Below are 7,503 nucleotides of genomic sequence, written 5' to 3'. Positions count from 1 at the left end.
TTTGTTTCTTTATATACAGTTAGCATCCAAGTATCTCTCCTAGTTATTGATCATTCAAATGGGTATTGCTAGTATGGCTGAAGTTGTTATGTGGTTGTTTATGAGTGGTAAATTGACCTCTACGGGACACACTCTTTCATGGGCCTACAACAAATTTCATGTGTACGGGATTAGATATGCGCCAAAGTTGCGCCAAAGCTGGATAATGTGACAGCTTTACACTCTCATGGTATTCTCTCATTCGCCTTTATGGTTGAATTGTGGTAAAGAAACCATTACTTCAAAAGAACAACAAGCAGAAGAGACTTGCTTGGGCCAACACGAAGAATGGACAATACAGTAGATTAGTCTAATTAGCCCAAATTTAAGATTTTTGGTTCTAACCGCTATGTATTTGTTAGACATAGAGAGGGTTGACAGACGCTTCCTGAATATGTTGTTTCCACTGTAAATAATGAAGGAGGAGGTGTAATATTGCTTTGCTAGTGACACTGTTGGTGACTTAGTCAAAATTGAGGTCACAGTTAACCAGCATGGCTATCACAGCATTTGTCAGTGACATGCAATCCCATCCGGATTGGACCTTGTACATACATCATTTGTTCCCCAACAGGACAGTAACCCCAAACACAACTCTGGGTTATATAAGAGCTATTTCTCCATTAAGAGGAGTGCTGTATCAGATGACCGGACCTCCACAATCACCCGATCAAAATCTAGTTGAGATGATTTTGGATAACTTGGACCGGAGAGTGAAAGAAAAGCAGCCTACAAGCACTCAGTACGTCTGGGAACTCCTTCAAGATTATAGAAAAACCATTCCAGTTGACTAGCTCATGAGGTGGACTGAGAGGATGCCAAGTGTGTGCAAAGCTGTCATTAAAGCAAAAGGTGGCTACTTTACAGGATGAAAAATATCATCCCTACATTATTCTATTATTATACCGTATAATTCAATATTTGTTCTGTCATAATTTCAATGTATTAAATTTTAAAATAAAGAAAAGAACATTCATTTAAAAAGTGTGTCCAAATTATTGGCGTACTGTACAGTATATTAGATAAATTCTATTTATAATAGCTAGTGCACATAAGGCATCTATATATTTATTCATTGTTTTGTATAAATATGCCAGGTATGCCCTTTTGGCGTTTATGCAAAACTAACTGGATTGGCTTTGTACTTGTACTTTGCACAATAAAACTAAATCTAATTAAATCTAAAATCTAATAAAATTAATGATTATTTTGGCCTTTTAATGAACATCAATACAGGACAATTGCTCTGCAAAACATGCAGTCTGACACCAAATGCCACTGCTTTAATGATGTCCACAAAATGTATGAAATAAGCTGCACTTTAATTATGTTATGTTAATTATCTACAGCAAGTCATTTGGAACTGGAAAATATTTCTAGGATATTTATAGAGAGGGGATCAAACCCCAAATCTGTCCCCAACGACGCCAGAACTGTAGAAACAGCTGACACAAATTCAGGATCCTTTCCCAGGTCTGATGATAAACAAATGATTCATGTTCTGACAAATTATGCTAATTATTTATCCAGGATTAAAGACTATGCCTGTCAGGTCTAACAGGTGCTACACATATGCAAGGGATTAAACATGATGGGATGTGCTATTGCAGGGAAATAATCAATGACATGGTGGTGTGAAGCTATCATTCAGATATTTATTCATTTCCTATAGCATAAATTCCAGCAAATGAGCCGTTACCATAGAAACCAGAACATATTATCATATTACATGACATTATTTTGATTTGCCTTGCAGCTGGAATGACTTTCCAATCCATTCATTTGTAGAACATTAATAAACACTAATCAGACTCAAGTGTTTAACAGTGCAAAACAAATGTCCAGGCGCAGTTTTAATGAATTTCATATCTGAAATTTATAATCAGACATTTATAACAACTAACATTTTCTTACTGTACTGAATGCTTCACTCTCATACAGCAACCAGAGCAGTGTGAGTCAGGGGGAGGGTGTTCAGAGACTTTGTATTGGATGTGCTGCCCACTTTCCTTATCCAATTCTTACCCAAACTCTTTGCACACATCCACCTGACTTCAGCCATGATTAGCAGGCGTGTGTCTATAATTAACTAATCTGGCCTAAAGATTTGCTAATCCAGCACACTCACGCTGAGTTGAGAGTACACTTGTGGGAAAACACTGCATGCAGGCAGATAGAAAAAAAAAATTAAATTACATTGTCAGTCTGCCATGGAATGCAAGAGCACTTCCTTTTAATTAACTCAGCATAGGTCAAGTGTAATTCCCAGTGAACTTAGTTTATTTCTGTTCTTTAAGTTTTCAGCAGTACTCGAAGCAATTATGTATGCAAATATTTAATTAGGACGCAAAAGCTTCTGAGTACTCTTTAAAAAAAAAAATAGTTTTAGCTTTATTCTTCAGACCCGGAGGAAGTAAAAGAACATATTCTTAAATACAAATGTTGTGCAGTGCAGGCTTACTTGATGTGCACAGCACTTGCAATCAGTGACCATGCTTATGATGCAACAACACAGACTTTTAAGAAATACAGTGATGCCTTAAAATGGCGAGATGTTTCCTTTCCTTTCCCATACATGCTTTTTTGAACATCCCATTCCAGATTTAGTCCACCACTTTGATGTTACAATTACTGCTGTAGGGATTTGCGCATTCAACCACAAGAGCATTAGTGAAGTCAGGAACTGATTTTGGATAAGTGGGCCTGGGGTGAAGTCAGCCTTCCTATTCATACTGTATGTTTTCAATAGGGTTGGGGTCAGGGCTCTTTGCAGGTTCTTCCCCAAACTATGTTTCTTTAAACTTTGCTTTGTGCACAGTGGCGTTGTCATGTTGGAACAGATTTGGTCTAGGCTGGTTAATGCTATGGTATATCAGTTGTCATTTTATACAATCTTTGTTAAAAACTTTACCTTTGTGAAAACATGCCCTTATGTTGGTGTGATAGTCATGTGTGCACATAATTTTAATTTTAGGTATATATAGCGTAGGTTTTATACAGCACTGATGCTGATGAATGCATATATTAGTTTCTTTTCCTTTTGATAGAGATCAGCAGCTTCAGAATAAGCCAGTTAAGGCTCAACCGTAGACCCTTACAGCAAAATATCAATACTCTCTTATTACAAGAATTTAATAAGATACATCTCTAAATATAACTTTACAGAATACAGATTTATCTTATGATCACCCTATATTCACCAAATGACATTGTGTAATAGTGTATAATTATATTTAGGAGTGAATTCATTTTATAAACTTTTATTCATTTGGTAATAAAGATTTATCCCCAAATAAGTAATATGAACAATGTTTACTGTATATTACCACCCTGAAGTGACAGAAATTAGATTTTTTTTAGCCTATTGTTAAACAGATCTGATTTTTTTAGGGCTGTTTAAATCTACAAATCTGATGTTTTTCAGATAGGATCTGAATTACTTTTTTATGTGATCTTAGATTGAATTCATAATTTCAGGTCAGAATTCATGTGACTTTTTGTCTCTGGCTCATCAGTCAGCACCACCAGAGCAGGATTTCCTAGCAACACTAGAAGTATCTGCTAAAACGGGTAAAGCAAGGTGTTTGGCTTTCTTTCTTCTAATGGACCTTACAATTATAAATTCAGCCGACTAACTGCTTGCCGTCCTCCAGAGCAAAATCCCTAGCATATTTTTGCTGAAATCACATCCAATGTTTGTAATGAATGAGTTGTCACACAAAAAATTATGACATGTTTTATCCCAGCTGGAGTGAGCAAAGACATATCGATGTGTGAATGCGTCAGATAAAAGTCACTTATGAAAAGTAAAATGTCACAACATGCAAATCTGATCTTGTTAAAAAAAATTAACAATTTGGCTTGTAATGTGAATGTAGCATAAGAACCAATAAAATTATTATTATTTTTTTTTTTTTTACGTAATCAGTCAAATTGACTAATGTCTATAGCTATTCAATAATATAAAAAAAATAATAATAATACTTTCCACTACTGTAAATAAATGTAATCCATCATGTAGTTTTACAAATCAGTTGGGTTCTCTGGACTCCAAATTGACAGCAATGCACCCAAACCAATAATTGTTTTTGAATATTTTACTCTACAGAAACTTACACTCATTTGTGGTGGTTAAACAAAACAGTCACTAGACAACAGAAATGTCATTTTTTTCCCACATTCACATTTAAACATGACGCTGCATGCATGCCTCATCTCCAGTGAAATAAAAGAGAACATTTGCATGCCGAAACATATATATATATTCCATGACTCAGCAGTACCTGCCTTTCACGTGTGCTAACTTTCTCCAACAGTTTTTCTTGCTTTGCAGCTTTTATATTCAAATATACATAGACATGCTAGTGATCATTTGCATACACACCTAATCTTTTATGGTGCCTATTTACAGAAAAACAGAATTATAAGAAATAACAGCATCATCAGCCGTTCATCTTCACAGACTTAAAGTCATTATACAGAATAATTATTTCGAGAGCAAATTTGGTGTATGCAACACCTGACTAAATTATTTTATTCAATAGAAATACAAGTAGAGGGAGGGTGTAAAAAAGTTCAATTATGTTTTGGTTTAAACTTGTGCTCTTTTGACCAATTTATTCATGCAGATTTCAAAGCTTTAATCATTGGGTCTGACATTAATTGTTAATGATCTGAGCTAAAAAAAAAAAAAAAAAAAAAAAATTATTGTGTTTTTACTCAAAAAACATCAAATTTAAAAAGGGGTTACTACGTTTTAAACAAGACTGCATTTACTTCATCAGTATTCTTGTTGAGTTCAGTCAAATTGTCCAAATCAGAAGTGTAGTCTGAATTATTTGTTGGCCCAAATGATCTGCTGCTGAGGAGGAAAGAAAATCCGCTTGTACTTGCTTTAGATTGATCATAGGCCTTGCCAAGCTTTCTCTCTCTCTCTCTCTCTCTCTCTCTATATATATATATATATATATATATATATATATATATATATATATATATATATATATATATACAGTGAGGTCAATAAGTATTTGATCACCCTGTGATTTTGCAAATTCTCTTACTTAGAAATCATGGAGGGGTCTACAATTTTCAGCATTGGTGCATTTCCACTGTGAGAGACAGATTTTTTTTTTTACAATTTCTTTGTGAATTACTGTGTCAAATAAGTATTTGATTACTTGCTTATCAGCCAGATTTCTGACCCTCAAAAACCAGTTACTTTGCTTTTAAATAGTCCATATGCTTCTCACAGAAACACTCCTTGGTTTTCATGGCTGTGTGCTTTGGGTCATTGTCATGTTGGAAGACCCAGCCATGACCCATCTTTAATGCTCTGACTGAGGAAGGAGGTTTTTGCCTAATATTTTACAATACATAGCCCCGTTCATCCTCTTCTTAATACAGTGCATCATTCTCCTTCCTCCAAACACGGCAAAGGGAGTTAAGACCAAAAAGTTCTACAGTACTTTGGTCTCATCTAACCACAGGACTTTCTCCCATAACTCCTCTGGATCATCCAGTTCGTTCCTGGCAAACTTTAGATGGGCCTGAACATCGGCTGACTTACGCAGGAGAAACTTCTGTGCGATGCAAGATTTTAAACCATGACGTCTTATTGTATTGTATAGTACTGATAGTAGCCTTGGAAACGATGGTCCCAGCTCTCTTCACAGCATTGACCAGCTCCTTCCGTGTAGTTCTGGGCTGATTCTTCACCATTCTTAGCATCATCGATACCCCATGTATCTACTTAGACTTTGGCTGATTGTGGGGTGCACAGGTGTCTTTATGACAGCTAACGACCTCAAACAGGTGCTACTAATTTAGAATCATGAGCAGAGTTAAGCCTGCCTATTTAAAAGCAAAATAATCAGAAATCTGGCTGATAAGCAAGTGATCAAATACTTATTTGACACAGTAATTCACAAATAAATTGTTGAAAACAATCATATCATACAATGTGATTTCCGGATTTTTTTTTTTAGATTCTGTCTCTCACACACATTTATTTTTTACAGATTTTTATGATTTAAAATGTACACCAGTCTAATGGTCTGAAATGGAATACAGGAAACATTGAAATAAAACATGGGATAACATACAGTAAAAGCACTGGAGCATCCACCAGAAGACATACTGTACAGTACAATAAGCTAATGGACCTCTGCCAAACACAAGATTGGTTTTCTAATTCAGTACAGTACATCAGGAACCTGTGATGTGACCTAAGGAACAGGATTAGAAGGAAATACTACTGAATACTGAAACTGTAGGTGTTGAAAGCAGTGAAATATGAGTGCTATAAAATATATAATAATTAATGGGCTTAATCACAACTAGTTTGACAAGACAGAGAATCCTATGAAGATAACTGGCTTGCATTGGTACCCTTAAGATTTACGACTGTTCAAAGGAACTTATGTGTCATATCATTTGACAATGAAATATATATATATGTTTTTTTAATTCGAATGAACTGAACAGCTGGCAGGTCGCTCAGCAAGTTTAATACAAGTTAGACAAACAAGTTTATTTTAACTCTCATGTTGTGTTCTGGTCAAATTTGATAAATTAACAAGTTTCCTCTCTAACATTAACCTTTTCCATTTTTCCTAAAGTTCAATGACTTTGGTCACACAAGGCATTTAAACACGCAAAATAAATGAGAAATATTTTTAAAATATCTTTTACTTTTTTTTTTTTTTTGGAACTAATATACACTCTTGGTGTTCCCGGTCAAAAATGACCGGCAATGGAAAATGAATAGGTAAGACTACAATTAGAGTATAATTATAATTAATTATAAATTATAATTATAATTAATTACTCAAAGTACTTGTAAAAATTGTAATGAGTTCAAACACATATCTACCCACCTTTCCCACACCTAAACATGCCTCTAAACAGGCGTCTTTGAGCAGACACACACACACACACACACACACACACACACACACACACACACACACACACACACACACTTCCTATGCCCCTTTTTGGCTTGCATGGATTGTAATATAGTTATGTTTTCCCTGTGCACATTTGAGCTTTTGTTTTTTTAATAAATAAATCATATTAGTCAGTTTTGACTGAAAACACAATAGTTATTTTGTGCCACAGTTAAAAAAAATAAATTAAAAAAAATTACTTTGGTAGACATTTCAGTGAAGTGCTTTGTAATAAATAGTACAGGTTTCATCTTAGTACAGTATTTGTTATAGTACACACATAAACACTCAGCAGCGCATGAGAGAGAAAAACACACACACAGCGCCTGTGCGCATAAATGGAAACACTTATTGGTCGGGATTTATTTTTACTTTTTTAAAGGTAACATGCAGGTTAATTTGTTTTATTTTTACTTTATATTTTGTGTTAATTATTTTTATGTATTTTTTTGGGCTGTGGAACAAATAATTTTAATTTCCATTATTTCTTAGGGGAAAATGTACTTTGATTTAC

Source organism: Clarias gariepinus, chromosome 3 (assembly GCF_024256425.1).
Source record: "Clarias gariepinus isolate MV-2021 ecotype Netherlands chromosome 3, CGAR_prim_01v2, whole genome shotgun sequence".
Taxonomy (NCBI): Eukaryota; Metazoa; Chordata; class Actinopteri; order Siluriformes; family Clariidae; genus Clarias; species Clarias gariepinus.
Note: the sequence above shows the minus strand (reverse complement) of the source record.